We start from the raw sequence: 19,708 nt of genomic DNA, 5'->3' as shown, positions 1-19,708 counted from the left end.
TTTCTTGCATCTCATTCCCCCCTCCTACATTACCTTGTTCCTGGTTTCTCTCTACCTGTGGATGTCTACCATTGTATCGTACTGCGGCGTTATTTCGCCGCTTCAAAACTTTCGCACCATGGTATACATTTAAACCTATAGTGTCGCGGGGTTCCGGCTCTTCTACTAATAATCCCCCCCGACTTATATCCACACCGAGATATTCACCAATCAAAGTAATAAAAATACCACCTCCTATTATGCTATGTGGACGCATCCCCCGAACCATAGCTGATAAATAATAACCCACACAATATGGTATACTTACAGCGCTGTGTGGGTCTCGAATACACATATGGTAAAACAAATCTTGTTCATTTACCTTTTCTTTGTTTTTACCCCTTTGTGTAATCGAATTAGCTAAAAACCTATGTATTACTCTTAATTCGGCTCTATCTATATCCAAATAAGAGTAGTTTCCCCCTTTGAAACGGTGATGGCTTGTCATTTGACTCCACACACCGTGTGTATCAAAATTCTCATCTATCTTTCTACCGTTTAGTATCAATCCTCTACAATCGGCAGACGCTAACTCCTCAGGCGTATATATACGTAAAGCCTGAGCCATGTCTAGTAAAGACATGTGGCGCATCGAACCGCCTAACAAAAATCTAATAAAAGAACGATCGGTTAAACTAGCTACCCGATCATTCAACTCTATACTACATAACAGCTCTTCACACCATACTTTATATACAGGTCTGCGTATGGTGAATAAACATATCCAGTCATTAAAAGAAGAATTACCATACCTCTGTACCAGTAATTCCCTAATTGGCCCGGCCAATTCTACAGCTTCTAAGGGTCCCCATTCTATGACCCTCGGTACCTCAACAACCTTGGAATGAAGAGTATGCAAACCCCGTTGATATTTTGGATAATCTATCCAAAGTCTGTCAAATCTCAGGTTCGGGTGCAACTGTTCCAAGTGCATATCTGAAAAGGTCATGACTGGATGAGGTACATCCTGCTTGTAGTAGTTATCTACCTCCTGTTGTTCCAAGTTCTCAGCAGGAGCATGGCGGGCTTGGGATGAAGATTCGCCCCTTTCATTCTGCAAAACACATCAAACACAAATTTTGTGCATCCAAATATGCATTAGTGTCAGCAAAATCATCAATCAAAATAATTACAATGACATTATCAATTTATATCAAACTTAAGCTTATTTTCACATTTTTATCAAATCTACACTTTTTCAAATAAGCATATACGAAAATTTTCGCCAAGTTCATAAGCATTCAACTCAAATAACATGTCAAAATAATCATTACTAGCAAATAAACAAGTCTCAAATGGCATTATCTTTCAAAAATCAAGTTCATGAATTTTGGACTTGAAAAAGTCCACTTTAATTCTCAAAATCATGTTTAGGCTCAAAGTTTGGATCATTTAACTACCTAGACATGTTACACTACTCAATTTAGCAACAATTCATGACAAAAATCGGCCATAACCTGTTTATATCAAAAAGCCCCAAATTGCTCAAGAACACAAACCCTAGATTATTCAAAATTTGAAGTTTAAGGCTTCTAATCATGTTAAACAGCATCAATCTAGGTTATACAAGCATACTACATAAACAATTTAAGTCTAATTACACTAAAAAGCATCAAAATCAAATTGGGGAAAAATAGCTCAAGAACACCAAAATTCGGATTAAATGGTGTTTAGGTGTAGAAATTTACCGTTTTTCTTGAGTAGTTCTTAGATATCATCCTTATTAACATGATTTTAGCAAAAAATTTGGTGATTAACGGTTAAAAATTGGGATTTTTGGGGGTGATTTTCGGGTTTTTTCGGGTTCTTTTTCGCAGTATTTTTCTGTGTTTTTGTTTGTGGGAGTGAACTGATCGTTTGCAGATCTTATTTTTTTTCTGTAATCCGGTCTCTCCGCGAGTCGCGGAGGTTTGCACTTCAAACTCCGCGAGTCGCGGAGTTTGCTTTTTTTTTTTTTTTTTTTTTTTTTATAATCTTTAACTTCTTAAAACAATTTAGTAATTAATTTTAAAATTTTGTTTCCCTTGTTATTTAGGATGAGGTCGTTTCGGATCGATGTCCTAGTCCGTCCCTCGACAAAATTTTAAAATTTGTCTTTTTGTAGCGATTGTTTTAAAAGCTAAGATTTTTGGGTTTTTTAATGTTTTTGGCATACTTTAAATCAATAAGATTAAAAATAATGATAATAAAAGTTCTCGTCCCTCCCTCGGGTAAAGCAATTTCGGTTCAAAGACCTAGTCTTCAACTTACGACGAATTTTAAAAATCATATTCTTAACTTAATGAGATAAAGTAAATTTTTGTTTTTAAATTCACACAACTTAAATATAAAATTCAAAATTAAAAATTAAAAATTAAAAATTCACACCAAACTTAAAATTTGAAATGCATAAAATTTAAATTTCATATTTTAAAAATTAAAAATTCACACCAAACTTAATTTAAAAATTCATAAATTCATACCACACTTATATTAATTTATCAAATATTTACAATTTTAAATATATTGTTTTTACAAAGTTTACAATATTAATTTAAGATTTAAATATTAATTTTAAAAACATGGTAAAAATAAAATTAAAAATCTTTTTGTCTTTTTATCCCACTTTAATCAATCAAATATTATCAAAAATATGCGCCCCTCTTTTCGGTAAAGTAATTTCGGTTCCAAGACCTAATTTAACTCATGACGAATTTTTGAAATATTTTGGGTTGATTGATTAAAGATATTTATACCTTAAGAATAAACGTTAAATTTCGCAGTGATGTAATAAATTTTTGAATGATATCAATAATTTCGGTCGCCAAACCTAATTTTATTCAATACCAATTTAATACTTTTTAGCGAACAAATTAGCGTTTATTATCAAAAGGTTAAAAATAAAAATAAAAATAAAAACTGTACAGACATACCTGTGAAATAGATTTCTTAGTTATATGATCTATTATATTCATAAGATAGTCGGTTTAATTGGTTTTCCATGGCTGCATAGGCGTAACCTCGAGCATTCATTGTCTTTTCTTCTAAACATATGAACGGTCCGTCTCTGCATAAAGTAACAAATTCGGTATTTGAATAGGTTTGATTATTTGAACATTTACCTCCATGTGACCATTTTCCGCATTTGTGACATCGTTCTAGGTGTCGTGCTCTTCTTTTCGCTGCGGATTTTGATTTTCCTTTACCAAATTGTAACTTATTATCTTCGCATCTGGATCCTTTTCTAACTCCGTCCATTCTTTCTCTGATTACTGATACTAATTCACTCGGTAGTATGTCATTATTACGTTTAGTGATCAAAGCGTGTAGCATTAGACCATGGTTTAGTTCACAGGCAGTCTTCATTTTGTAAAAACCTAAAAAAAAATAAAAATTCAGAATGGGGGGAGAAGACTAGTTCTTTAGGGTCTGCTAGGGAAAGACCATACGTGTTCCATTTTCGAGAACTACACGAAAACAGACAATCTAACTCTAACAGAAATATATATTATCCTTTAAAGACTTGATTCTCCCCACACTTAGTTAGCTGTGGTGTCGAAATTGTGATTAACTTCGTTGTCGACTTCCATCGGACCATGTATGTAATGTTTAACTCTGTGACCATTAACTTTAAATTCAATCCCATTTGAATTTATCAATTCTATCGTTCCGTATGGGAAAACTCTTTTGACTATGAATGGTCCAGACCATCTTGATTTCAATTTTCCAGGAAATAGCTTGAATCGTGAATTGAAAAGAAGAACTCTGTCTCCTTCTTTGAATTCTTTTGAACTTCTGATTCTTTTATCATGCCATTTCTTCGTTCTTTCTTTATAGATTAACGAATTTTCGTATGCTTCATGTCTTAATTCTTCTAATTCGTTTAGTTGACTTAATCGTAGACGTCCAGCTTCATGTAAATCAAGATTACATGTCTTCAAAGCCCAAAATGCTTTGTGTTCAATTTCTACTGGAAGATGACATGCTTTTCCATACACAAGTCTAAAAGGTGTGGTTCCAATTGGAGTTTTGTAGGCTGTTCTAAAAGCCCAGAGTGCATCCTCCAATTTAATGGACCATTCCTTCGGATTTGATCCTACGGTTTTCTCTAGAATACGTTTTAAAGCTCGGTTTGTATTTTCAACTTGTCCACTTGTTTGTGGATGATATGCGGTGGAGATTTTATGAGTTACTCCATATCTTTTAAGAACTTTCTCAAGTTGATTATTACAGAAATGAGTACCCCGATCACTTATTAAAGCTTTCGGTGTTCCAAACCTTGCAAAAAGACGTTTTAAAAAGTTGACTACAACTCGTGCATCGTTAGTTGGGAGAGATTGTGCTTCCGCCCATTTAGATACATAATCAATGGCTACGAGTATATATAGATTATTATGAGATTTTGGAAATGGACCCGTAAAGTCAATACCCCAAATGTCAAATACTTCACATACTTGGATGACATTTTGTGGCATTTCATCACGTTGACTTATTTTTCCGGCCCTTTGACATGCATCACAGGATTTGCAAAGAAGGTGTGCGTCTTTGTAAATTGTAGGCCAATAGAATCCAGCTTCATAAACTTTTCTTGCTGTTAGTTGAGGCCCATAATGCCCTCCTGTTGGTCATGTGTGACAATGGTTTAAAATTTTACTAGCTTCATCTCCAAATACACATCGGCGTATTATTCCATCGGGACAACTTTTAAACAGATGTGGATCTTCCCAGAAATAGTGTTTTATATCACTGAAGAATTTCTTTCGTCTTTGGTACGATAATCCTTTTTCAAGGAATCCACAAACTAAGTAGTTTGCATAGTCTGCAAACCATGGGATTTCTTTATAATCTATCTTCAATAGATATTCATCAGGAAAGTTGTCTTGTATGGCCGATTCATTTAGAACTTCTAATTCGGGATTTTCAAGACGAGAAAGATGATCAGCGGCGAGATTTTCTGCTCCTCTTTTATCTCGGATTTCAATATCAAACTCTTGTAAGAGTAAGATCCAACGGATTAATCTTGGTTTAGCATCTTGTTTTGAAAATAGGTATCTAAGAGCAGAATGGTCGGTATAGACCACCGTTTTTGCTAGAACGAGATATGATCGAAATTTGTCAAAAGCAAAGACAATAGCAAGGAGTTCTTTTTCAGTAGTTGTATAGTTCGTTTGTGCTCCTTGTAACGTCTTACTAGCATAATATATAGGTTGAAATCGTTTTTCAATCCTTTGTCCTAAAACGGCTCCCATTGCAAAATCACTTGCATCGCACATTAGTTCAAATGGTAGATTCCAATTTGGTGTTATCATGATCGGTGCATTAGTGAGTTTTTCTTTAAGAATATTAAAATATTTGATACACTCATCTGAAAAGATGAATGGCGCATCCTTTTCTAGGAGTTTATTCATAGGAGTGGCAATTTTAGAAAAATCTTTTATAAAACGTCGGTAAAAACCGGCATGCCCTAGAAAACTCCTAACTCCTCTAACATTGGTGGGATGTGGAAGTTTAGCAATTACATCTACTTTAGCTCTATCCACTTCAATTCCTTCTTTTGAAATTTTATGCCCAAGAACGATGCCTTCTTTAACCATGAAATGGCATTTCTCCCAATTAAGTACTAGATTTGATTTTTCGCATCTAATTAGCATTCGTTCCAGATTAACTAGACATGATTTAAATGTATCACCGAAGACTGAAAAGTCATCCATGAATACTTCCATGCATTCTTCTATCATGTCATGAAAAATCGCCATCATACACCTTTGAAAGGTTGCAGGGGCGTTACAAAGTCCAAATGGCATGCGTTTGTAAGCAAAAGTACCATAAGGGCACGTGAATGTGGTTTTCTCTTGATCTTCGGGTGCTATTGGAATTTGAAAATATCCGGAAAATCCATCTAGAAAACAATAGTAACTATTTCCGGCTAATCTTTCCAACATTTGATCTATGAAAGGTAAGGGAAAGTGATCTTTTCTGGTGGCGTCATTTAATTTTCTATAATCAATACATACACGCCATCCTGTTACAGTCCTAGTAGGAATAAGCTCATTTTTCTCATTTGTGATGACAGTCATGCCACCCTTCTTAGGCACGCATTGAACTGGGCTTACCCATGGACTATCAGAAATTGGATATATCAAACCTGCATCTAGCAGTTTAATAATCTCTTTCTTGACTACATCTTGCATATTAGGATTTAGTCTTCGTTGACGTTGCACATACGTTTTATGACCTTCTTCCATAAGGATTTTATGTGTGCAATACGAAGGACTTATTCCTTTAATATCATGAATCTTCCATGCAATGGCTGGTTTATGAGCTTTCAACACAGAAATGAGTTGTGATTTCTCATTTTCAGTAAGAGAAGACGATATTATTACAGGTAATTCAGATTCACCATGTAAATAAGCGTATTCCAAATGGTTTGGAAGTGGCTTTAACTCTAATTTCGGAGGTTCTTCTATCGATGATTTATATCGATATCTGTCTTCTTCTTTTAGCATTTGAATTTCTTCTATTGTTGGTTCATATCCATTAGCTATAAGTGTAGCTAACATTTCAGCTTCATCAATTGGTTCATTACTTTCTCCTAAAGAACATTCTCCTGTTCCTTGTAATTCTGGAAATTCTTCTAATAATTCTGCATGTGCATCTATAGTTTTAATATAATAACATGTATCATCTGCAGATTGTGGTTGTTGCATTGCTCTATCAACTGAAAAGGTAACACTCTCATCCTCTATACTTAGGGTCAGTTTCTTACCGAACACGTCTATCATTGCTTTAGCCGTGTTTAAGAATGGTCTTCCTAATATGAGAGAAACTTGAGAATCTTCTTCCATGTCCAAAACAACAAAATCTACTGGAAATACTAAAGTACCAACTTTAACTAGCATGTTCTCCATTATCCCTCTAGGATATTTTATTGATCTATCGGCTAGTTGTATGCTTATTCTGGTTGGTTTCAATTCTCCAAGGTCTAGTTTAGCGTATAGTGAATACGTCATTAGATTTATACTAGCACCTAAGTCTGCCAATGCTTCTATTGAACTAAGACTACCCAGAAAACATGGAATTGTGAAACTTCCTGGATCAGATAGTTTTTCTGGTATCTTATTCAACAGCACTGCTGAATAATTAGCATTCATAGTAACAGCCGAGAGTTCTTCCATTTTCTTTCTATTCGTGATTAGATCTTTCAAGAATTTAGCATATCTTGGCATTCCTGAAATCACATCAATGAAAGGAAGATTTACATTTATTTGTTTAAACATATCCAAGAATTTGGATTGCTCGGCTTCAAGTTTTTCTTTCTTCATTTTACTCGGATAAGGAAGTGGTGGTTGGTATGGTTTAACATAAGGTTTATCCTTAACTGTGTTATCTTCATTAACCTTTTCAACTACCGGTTCTTTTTCCTTATCTTGCTCAGGTTGTGGTTCTTGTGGAGTAGGAATAGTTTCATCAGAAGTTACAGGTATTTCAGGTGGTTTAAGTGTTGTACCACTTCTTGTGGTAATAGCTTTAGCTGTTTCATTCCGGGGGTTAGCATTTGTATCGCTAGGTAGACTTCCCGGTTTTCTTTCACCTATCAACCTTGCTAGGTTACTTACTTCTTGTTCCAGATTTTGAATAGAAGCTTGTTGATTTCTAAATGCTTGAGCATTTTGTTCATTTGTTTGTTTTTGAGATGTGAAAAACTGCGTTTGAGTTTCAACTAGCTTCGTCATCATATCTTCTAAATTCGGCTTTTTATCATCGGTTTGTTGTGGTGGTTTGTTTTGAAAATTCGGTCTTTGCTGATTATAAGTATTATTGGATACTTGTTGATTGCTAGGACCTTGTTGGTTATTGTATGGAATATTTCGGTTATAATTCTGGTTTTGATTGTAAATCGGTCTTGGCGGTTGATAATTATTCTGATAATTATTTCCAGGCCTTTGGTTTATGTATGAAATATTCTCTCTTTGTTCCATTGTTAATTCAATACTGAGACAATCTTTTGTCAAATGTGGTCCTCCACACTGCTCACAACTAATTCGTATAGAGTGAATATCCTTAGTCATCTTTTCCATTCGTCTCTCGAAAGCATCTATCTTTGCGGAAATGGAATCTAAGTCATGGCTAGAATCGGCTCTAGCTGCTTTAGATGATCTAATGATGTCTTTTTCTTGGTGCCACTCATGTGAGTGGGAAGCAGTGTTATCAATAATTTTGTAAGCATCAGTTTCGGTTTTCTTCATAATAGAACCACCAGCTGCTATATCTATGTCTTTTCTTGTAGTGATGTCGCATCCTCGGTAGAATATTTGTACTATTTGACAGGTGTCTAAACCATGTTGCGGACATCCTCTTAACAACTTTCCATATCTTGTCCACGCCTCATATAGAGTTTCATTTGGCTTCTGTGTGAACGTAACAATTTCTGCTTGAAGTCTTACGGCTTTAGATGCAGGAAAAAATTGTTTAAGAAATTTGTCAACTAAAACATCCCATGTATCGATCGCCCCTTCAGGTAACGATTCCAACCAATCTTTGGCTTCTCCCTTTAAAGTCCAGGGAAATAACATGAGATATATCTGTTCATCCTCCACTTCTCGTATTTTAAATAGTGTGCAGATCCTATTAAAGGTACGTAGATGTTCATTTGGATCTTCCTTCGGCGCACCACTAAATTGGCATTGATTAGTCACCATGTGTAAAATTTGTCCTTTGATTTCATAATCTGGCTCATTAATGTCTGGATGAGTAATTGCGTGACCTTGGCCAGTGCGTTTAGCTCTCATTCGGTCTTCCATACTTAAAGGTTCCAGATTCTCCATAATTGAATTTGTTGAATCGGTATCACTAGATGATTCTGTTTTAATAGTTCGTTCCTCAACAATCTCTGTTTGAATGATTGTTGGTTCCGGAGGAAAGTTTAATGGTTCAGGATCTATGAACCGTTCCTGAATATTCTCTGGATTCTCAATTGTGAGGTTGGGTTCAAAAAAATGGATTATCGGAAATTTGAACTGAAGTACTTGGTCGACTGGATGACGATTCTAAAGAAAAATCAACGGCGGTTATATTTGTTAAACGATGTCTTGATCGAGTTACAGGTGGTGAACGTACAAAAGGTGATGAACGTCTTGCTCGGTGCATTCACAGAATATCCTATTAGTTTTTAAAAGGAAAGAAAAGTTATAATAAGTTATCCAATCAATAGACTTTTCTGATTTTGCCCACGTTTCGAATAGCCAAAAGATGCAGCAGAGGGGCAGGATTCGTTTGGTCTCAATATAATTGAGGACTGTTTGGCTCCAATAACCCGGTCCACGTACAAATCCAACTATTACTACGAACCAGAAAATTTTGATGTCTATTAATTTAACCACTTAAAATAAATTTTCGTAATTTTAAGAAATTTAGAGAAGAAGTAGAAAAAATTCTAAGTCCTAAAAACTAGAATGGCGAGAAATAAGAGAGAAAAAGAGTTCGTCGAAAAAGGTCGAAAAAGAAAAAATGATTGAAAAATAAAAGGTGACGGAAAAATAAAAGAAACTTATCAAAACTTAAAAATACTTAACTAATTTAACCTTATTACTACAACTAACTTAAAATTATAATCGCAAATTGAAATTACTAATTGGAATGATAATTGATACATAGTAAAAGGTCTAAAAATATTAAAGCTTACAGGAAAAACTAAATCCCAAATGGAAATAACTTAAAAAGAAACTAAAACTTAAAAAGGCGTCGCAAAATTCTAAAGCACCTAAATCTTAGTCTAAAGAAAAAGCACTTAAGGAATTTTATGGCAAAGCCTAAAAATCTAGGAGTAAAAATAACTATAGCAAAAACTAAGTTTAAAATTAAATATGAGCTAAAAATACAAATATTACGCTACAACGATTAAAAAGGGACAAAATATAAAAATATACAAAAAGTTGTAAAAAGTACAATTTTTATAAAAATATTATTTTTATATTATTTATTTAATAAAACTATTAATTTTATAATTTTATAAAAACTTAATTAATACTAAATACATAAATAAATAAAAAGTAAAAATAAAACTAAAACTAAAAATAATAATAATAATAATTATAATTAGGTTTAATAATTAATAATAATTAAAAATAACCCGTAATCAATGCTTGATTAGGGTTTTGTCCGTGTGTCAGAAGGTCTCCGCGAGTTGCGGCAAATAAAGAAGAACACCCCGCGAGTCGCGGGGTTCAGGAATTCAGTTGACAGCTTTGTGTTTTTACGCGTTTTTTTCTTTAATTTTTTTTTTTTTTAATTTTATGTTTTATGTTTTTTATATTTAAATAAACGATTTTAAAATAAAACTTATATTTTTATAAACTAAAATAGAAATAAAGAAACTTATAAAACTTAAATATTTACAAAATCTTAAAAATACATATATTTTTGTTTTTCTTTTTATATTTTTGAATAATTAAAACGTATTTTTACAAAAGCGAATTTTTAATAAAAGTAACTAAAATTTTTTTTTTTTTTTTTATATTAGCGTTGCGCTTCCGGCGTTTAAGAGTTTTTTTTCCCCGGCAGCGGCGCCAAAAATAACTTGATGCGAAGCGAGGTGTATATAAAATAGTTATTATTTTACTAGGAAAACACTATTAAATACGATACAATTTTACACAAGATATTTATTTATTTATAGAATGGATATACTTAAACCTTGCTACAACACTTATAGGCAGTGTACCTAATCGTACAGTAGTGTAGTTTTTAGTAAGTCCGGTTCGTTCCACAGGGAAATCTTTAAACAAAGCTCAACGCTATATTAGTTTACTTTTATAAAAATACAAATATATATATAAGTAATATTATTATTATAAAGGGGGTTTTTACCGTTTAATGACCGGTTTGTCGATTTTAAAACTTTAGTCGCAGTTAAAACCTAATGTAAAATATAAAATAAATACAAGACTTAAATTAAAGCGTAAAGTAAATAACGATAATGAAATTGCGAATAATAAAAGTACGATAAAATAAACTTGCGATAATTAAAAAGTACGATAATTAAAAGTGCGATTAAATAACAATAAATAAAAATGCGATAATTAGAAGTGCAATTAAATATAAAATAAAGGAAATTAAATATGAAATAAAAGAATTATGCTTATTTAAACTTCCGTAATCATGATGTTTGACGTGTTGATTTTAGTTTTATGCCCATGGGTTAATTGTCCTTTGTCCTGGATTATTCAATATGTCCGTCTGGTTTTTGTCCATAACAGTCCATCAGTCATAAATATAAATTGCAAGTGTCCTTGTCAAATTATTATTATACCCGAAGATAAATATTCCAACTAATTGGGGATTCGAATTGTAACAAGGTTTTAATACTTTGTTTAATGAATACACAAGGTTATCGACTGCGTGTAAACCAAGGTTTTACTACTTTGTTAACAATTACACCAATTACCCTTGAATGTAATTTCACCCCTGTTTTAATTATTCTAGTGGCTATTAATCCATTCCCGTGTCCGGTTAAATGAACGATTATTCGTACATATAAATACCCCGCCCATCGTGTCCGATCGAGTGTATATGATAATTTATAGGGACGCCCAATTGTAAATCTTTATATTAACATTAACAAACTTTCATTTAGTTAAACAAATATAAAGCCCATTAATAGCCCATAGTCTAGTTTCCACAAGTGTCGTTCTTTTATCCAAACCCCAATTATGGTACAAAGCCCAATTACCCAATTTTAGTAATTAGCCCAACATCATGATTACTTCGTTTTAAATAAGCATAATAATAACTTAGCTACGAGACATTAATGTAAAAAGGTTGAACATAACTTACAATGATTAAAAATAGCGTAGCGTTACACGGACAGAATTTTGACTTACACCCTTACAACATTCGCTAACATACCCTTATTATTAGAATTAAAATTAAAATTAAAATTAAAATATAAATTATATATATATATCGTATATATTGAGAGAGATAGAGAAATAAGATATGAAATTTGATCAGAATTCGGTTTGCTTTATAGCCAGACTTGATTTTTGGGGCTCCGCGACTCGCGGCAAAATGCCCTTCAAACTCCGCGAGTCGCGGAGATATATTTACAGCTCACACCCTTGGAGTTTCTTGCTGCCGACGGTTTTTAATATATATATATATAATATATATATAATTAATTATATATTATATTATATTTATATACATAGTTAACTTGTAATTTTTAGTCCGTTGCGTCGAGCGTTAAGAGTCGACTCTAGTCCCGGTTCCGGATTTTCGAACATCCTCGCGTACAATTTAATATCTTGTACTTTGCGTTTTGAATCTTGTACTTCTGTAATTTCGAGACGTTTCTTATCAATAATTGGAACCTTTTTGATTGTCTTTTGTTCTTTTGAGCTTTTTGGTCGTTTGCGTCTTCAATTCGTCGAATCTGTCTTTTGTCTTCACCTTTTATTATTTAAACGAATATCACTTGTAAATAGAACAATTGCAACTAAAAGCTTGTCTTTCTTGAGGAATAATGCTATGAAATATATGTTCGTTTTTAGCATTATCACTTACTAGTAGTCCATTAAGAAAAGTAGGGTGGGCTTCCAAGTCTAAATCCATTAATAAAAGCCCAAGTCCAAGTATGCAATAATTAAATAAATAAAGCCCAAGTAATTAACTACATACATTAGTTAATTAAAAATACTTAATAATAATTAATTATGTACGTAAATAATATTCGAAATATTATTCGTGAAAAGCGCGTGTCGAAAAGACAAGTCGGGACATGGAAAGTCAATTAAGGTGTTAAGTCCATTAAGGTAACTAGTAAGCATTAGTAAACACTAAACTTAATTAAATAAGCCCTCAAGCCGAGTAATTGTTATAATAAATAACAATCAAGTCTACGCAGTCATAATATTCCAATTACGACAAAAGTTTAACGTGTACCAAGTACGTATCTCGTTTAAAACGATAAGTGACACCAACGATCGTAAAAGCATTCGGGGATCAAGTTAAGTGATTACACACTTAATAGCATGTTATAAGATATTAACGAGAGTAATTAATCATGATTAAAGATCCCAGAGCATAAGCTAGCTCAGTACGCACAAATACACAGTTTAGTGAAAGCACAAAGCACAAAAGAAAGTCGAAAAAGCTGGGTCGTTACACAAGATTTCATTCTTCATAAATAACCATCCATATAAAAATCATTCATATGTTTGAACACCTGGTGACCGACATTAACAAAAAAGCATCTAGAATATCCCCAAAACAGAACCACTCGCCTGTAGAGAAAAATCTAAGTACTAAAGCAGTTCAAATTCTCTGACTGGGCTTGTCAATTTCATGACCAGTCCTAATCCATCTGGACTAATATATTATATTTGGTTACATCGCGAGGTACTTGACTTCTATATGATACATTTTCAAACATTGCATTCATTTTTAAAAGACAAACTTTCATTACATCGAAAGTTGACGGCATGCATACCATTTCATAATATATCCAACAATAATTGACCTAATCTGCCATAATAATTTTTATTGAACTCAATGACTTGAATGCAACGTCTTTTGAAATATGTCATGAATGACTCCAAGTAATATCTCTAAAATGAGCAAATGCACATCGGAGGATTTCTTTCATACCTGAGAATAAACATGCTTAAAAGTGTCAACCAAAAGGTTGGTGAGTTCATTAGTTTATCGTAATCAATCATTTCCATAATTTAATAGACCACAATACTTTCATTTCATTTCTCATAAACATCATCTCAAATCAGGCATTTCGCAAACTGCATAGAGATAAAAATTATTCATATGGTGAACGCTTGATAACCGAACTAACAGGATGCATATAGAATATCCCCATCATTCCGAGACTCTCATCGGACATGATAATCGAAGTACTAAAGCATTCGTAACCCGAATGGGACGTGTCAAGGTCCATAGATCTATCTTTAGGATTCGCGTCAATTAGGGGCCATTTCACTAATTCTTAGGCTACCAAGCTAAAAAGGGGAATATTCGATTTGATAATCCAACCATAGAATGTAGTTTTGATTACTTGTGTCTATTTCGTAAAACATTTATAAAAGCAGCGCATGTATTCTCAGTCCCAAAAATATATATTGCAAAAGCATTTAAAAAGGGAGCAAATGAAACTCACTATACTGTATTTTGTAGTAAAAATACATATGACGATATTAAACAATGCAGGGTTGGCCTCGGATTCACGAACCTAGATCATTCATATACATATTAAAACATATACTTGTAATCGAACATATATATATATATATATATATATATATATATATATATATATATATATATATATATATATATATATATATATATATATATATATATATATATATATATATATATATATATATATATATATATATATATATTATTAGTGATATAGTTTTTATATTAATACTTATATATTTAATTATTTAATTAAGTTTATTCATTTTATATATTTTAATAAATAAGATATTAATATAGTTTAATTATGTGTATTAAGTATATTTCTATTTGTTTGTTAAATTATTAATTATAATAACATAAATATTAGTAATAATAATGTTATTTTATAATAGTAATGATAAAAGCGATAATAATAATGTTAATAAAAATAATGATATTAATAATGACAATAATACTATATTGTATCATAATTATAATAAATATGATAAGAATAGTTATAATAATTTTACTAATTCCATTAAATCATATTTTGATTAAAATTCTAGTCATTTTCATAATAATAATATTTATATCAAAATTTATATATTTAATAATAACTAGTCCGGGCCCGGCCCGCGCGATGCAGCAGGGGCTTTCGGCTTGTGTATTCATATTTAACGTAGCGTTGTGTATTTACAGAGGGGAAAATGGCTCATGTCTTAAGCGCCATTTTAGATCTCGTTGTCTTAAATGTTTTTTAAAAAGTGTCCAATTCGAACGTAGTTAGTTTTGTTTTGTTCATAAATTTTTTTCGAGTGTAATGGTGTTGTCGGAAAAATTTAGCTTGTGACGAACAGAAAGATACAGGCTGTCGTTGTGTTAAGCATTTTTTTAAAAGTCTTCGTTTCACGTATAGTTAGTCCCGTTGGGTTCGTGAGACCTTTTCGAGTTGAACGGTGGTCTCTGAAAAATTTAACTCTCACCGAGCGAGGAGATATGGCCCGTTTAAAAATTCGGGTGGAGTTAGTTTCTTTTATTTTAATAAAATTATATAATTACGCTTTTTACCCACAAAAAAGTGTAAAATTGAAGGGTCGTTGTGTAAAGTAAGTGGAAGTTGAGGGACCGGGTGTAGTGTGAACGCAAATGAAAAACTACGTTCTAAAACAACTAAAACTACACATTCTATCATGACTTTTAGTATATAAAGGATTAATAATATTATGAAAACCTTTATTTTCATGGTCATAATAATCATAATCTTCGTAGTTAATAACTATGGCTTCTCATAACCTTAATTTGTATCAAAATTATAATTTTACATGTATTCATGTAATTATAACAAATTTCTATAATCTTTAATATAAAAACTTTTATTATATACTTGTTTTATTAACCTGTTTAATAACCTTGAAATCATATTAATAATACTAGCAATAATAATATAATGATAATAATACTAATAATAACAATAATATTTGTAGTAATGATATTACTAATAACTTTTTAAATTATACTAGTATTGATAATGATAATATCCTAAATCATCTCGTTAATAATAATGACTAACATAATAACAATAATAATAATTAATGATAATAATAATAATAATAATTACAAAACTAATAATAACTATAATATTTTCAATAATAATAGTAATCTTGATCATAATAATAATAATGACAATAATACTAATAATAATAATAATAATAATAATAATAATAATAATAATAATAATAATAATAATGATTTTTAAAAATGAAAAACTACCTTAGAAAGCTCATTTTAAAAAGAGGTGCACCAAGCAGGGATTGAACCCGAGACCTCTCGGTTAAGCAACATCAGTCAGACCACTCGACCACTCCTATTTCTCTGGATTAAACCCAACAGCTTTATTTTTAACCCGTTTTATTTTATCATCATCTTCATTAAGAACAGATTCAAATTGACCAAGCTTAATCCTAACCTATGATTAGTTTCTTATATAAATTTAAGATTTATAACTGACACTGAAACGATTAAGGATTAATTCAATTAATTAAATAAATCCAAAGATTAAATAAAAACCGTAACAGCTCATTTAAATATTTTAAGAACACAAAATCAATTACGAGCTTAGAGACTATTATAGACTATAATTCCGGAATGAAAAATGTTTGAAATCCTTACTATAAACTTTTTGAACCAACAATTTCAACAGAGATTGTAGTGACCCGAACTTTTCCATGTTTATATATATATATATATATATTAAATGAAATGGTTATTTACAGTGTTTCCAACATGTTAAGCAATCAAACTTGTTAAAACTTGATTAATTGAAATATGTTTCATATAGACAATTGACCACCCAAGTTGACCGGTGATTCACGAACCATAAAACTTGTAAAAACTATATGATGACATATATATTGTCACGACCCTACTTTTTCCGTTATCTTTTCCGTTAATTATTTAATGACCGTTAACTGTTAATTGTGTTACGTCTTTTCGTGACCTATATTATTATTTTAGTAATAATATATTAATTATTATGTGTTATGTGAATATATGTATTCATATTTTAAATCGTACGTTTATACGAATCGCGGATTTCTATCCGGCGAATCTTTTCGGTTTTCAAACCAACGGTCGCGTTTTTGGGATATTTAAATCCTAAATATTTTAAATATGATATTTTAAGATCATATTATTATATATAGTATTTATATTTATTTTTCGTCGAGCGTTTGTTATCTTTCCGAGTTTATAATCACGTATGTGCGTTTTTGCGTTTCGGGTCTCATTCGAGCTTTTGGGCCACAAGCTTTTAAACATTTAGCAATTTTGGGCCATGGGACCCACCCCCATGACCCCATTCGGCTGACCCATCAAGGGAGGGAGTATACTCCCTTGGTTTTTCTATTTTTCCCATTTAATTTTTACTTTCCACTTTCTAATCAAACCTAATCTTATTTTTGCTCCCTTCCTCCCTTTTTTCTTCCCCTTGCCATCACCCAACACCACACTAACATCATCATCTTCATCAATTTTTCAAGCTTGGATCAAGAGATCATCTATACCAACGCGTTCCTCGTTCCGTTCTCTACGCGATTACACTTCTTGTTTCTTGATTAGGGTCAGCGTTGTGATCATTCCTGATCACTTTACTTCATTTGATGTTCGAATATTTGTGTGGTTACTTCGTTTGCTATTAAGGTGAGTTATAGTCCCATTTTCTATTTTAAATCTTTTAGGGTGAGAATACATGCAATTTATTTTATATTTTGGACACAAGCGGAAGTTGGTTTAAATTATTCATTGTGAGTTGAACAAAAATATTCCCTAGTCTGGTAACTGTAATAACTGGTTTCTACTAGTGAACGCGAATCCTACGGATAGATCTATCGGGTTTGACAACCCCATTTCGAGCTAGTCGCGCTAGCAATTTATAATCAAAATGTTTAGTACTTCGTATTTAGTTGAAGATACACTTGTTCGGTGTATATTATTTATTGTGTTTGGCAAGGGTAAATAAATGGTTAAGTGGTTACCAGGTGGCTCACGGTAAATGGAATAATATTTTTATATGTTTTCTAGCATATAATTTTGTGGTCCAAAAAGGAGTTTTTATGTTTTCAAATATAAATTTTTACGGTTTAAATTAAATATTGTTTGCAATATTAAACCTATAATTCACTCAACATTTTTGTTGACAGTTACTCGCATGTTTTATTCTCAGGTTCATGATTGAATGCTTCCGCTGTGCTTAGAGAGTCTGCATATTTATGATGGCAGCTTTTGTTAAACAATAACTTGCATTCTATTTTGATACATTTAATAGTGGATGCTGTTGATTTTGTTTTGGTCAACTTTTGGTTAAGTAATAATGTATGGTTTTTCTAAACTTACATATTTTGATAGGTTTCCTTTATAGGAAATCATTTTTAATTAAAGAATGCAAGGTTATTTATTAAATTCATATAGAGTTATGATCAAGCTGTGGGACCAAGATAACGATGGTCATCAAGTGTACTTTGACAGGTCATTTCAGTTGGTATCAGAGCTCTGGTTGTAGGGAATTAGGCTGCATTGATGTCGTTAACCGAGTCAATAGGGTGCATTAGTGAGTCTAGTCTACAGTCCGGCCTATAAAATATTATTATATGTGACTATTTGTATCGTATTAGTATGTATATTGTTATCATACATACATCTCTATTATGTTATGAATCCGGGAGGAACTTCCATTTCGATTTAAACGTATTCTCTGACTCATGCAAACTTATCCTTATAAGAACACCTCGGGTAGTGAAACCGAGGAATGTCATTCTTGACTTCTGAAATTCTCGACATTTCTATGTCATCTATTATAGTTATGTATATAACATTTGAGTTATATTACGTGAGATGTCATTCTTGACTTCTAAGTGCTCGGCATTTCAATGTCAACTATTATGTTTAGGTATATAACATTCTTGTTATATTACGTGTATTTGTGCCGTTGTGCCTATGTGCTTTGGTTTTTGAACCGAAAAACGTCATTCTTAACTTTTAGATATTCTTGGTACTTCGAAGACATTTTTATGTCATCGTTATTTCTATTCATTACTTTTGATGTTTTGTCTCTTGTGCTATCCTTAGCACATTGTTTAAGAAATTGTTTTAGAGAAATTGTGTGGAAATTCGAGGTAGATTGCGTGTCCTGACCTCATGTAGTGCTATTGGAATGGAACTATGAATTAGTGAAATATAATGGCGTCAGGCCAACGTGATTATATTACGTTAATTCATAAAGAATTCCCAATATTGTGAGATGAGGAATAGAAAGCGAGTCAAAAAAAAATTTTACACTACTCATTTAGAAGTTCCGATGTATTACATGGGTAGGGAAAATATTCATTATCTTATTTGTTGATATACGAGAAGCTCGGTTTAACCAGATTATCTATCTCATGCTCCATCCTTTCATAACTCGCTTGTTAGCAACAGCTTCACTCGGGAACAGTTTTGGCCCAAGGACTTATGTCCTGATAATAGTCAAAACAACATTTAACTCATTGGTTTTCATGACCTCGTAACATTTGTTGGTCAAATGTCGCACGACGATTCAGGTCATTTACTCGATCTTTCACAATCTTACTTCAACATGTAACCTCTGAAATACAGATACTCTGTTTATCATCGGGAGTTTTACACATTTGTTTAATTGGGTGGTTCTCACGAATTTATGGGCGAATAGAAGTAATGAAATATTTTTTCATGTATACAATTTATAAAATCGTATATGTACGTATAGATTCAAATGAATAAGTTTACCTTAACCTATTTTGATTAGTACACACTAAATTATACCTTCAAAATTATTTTAAAACCACACCTTTATTGAGTTGTTTAATTAAGTCAGATTATTTTATATAAAATGGTACACATTGTACATACTTCTAAATTACTAAGAACTTCGTTCCGTTTATGTTGTCACATCAAACGTTTAAAGCTTTTTCAAAACTCCTTTGATTAA

Source organism: Rutidosis leptorrhynchoides, chromosome 11, assembly GCF_046630445.1.
Source record: "Rutidosis leptorrhynchoides isolate AG116_Rl617_1_P2 chromosome 11, CSIRO_AGI_Rlap_v1, whole genome shotgun sequence".
Taxonomy (NCBI): Eukaryota; Viridiplantae; Streptophyta; class Magnoliopsida; order Asterales; family Asteraceae; genus Rutidosis; species Rutidosis leptorrhynchoides.
This window is presented reverse-complemented; position numbering follows the sequence as displayed.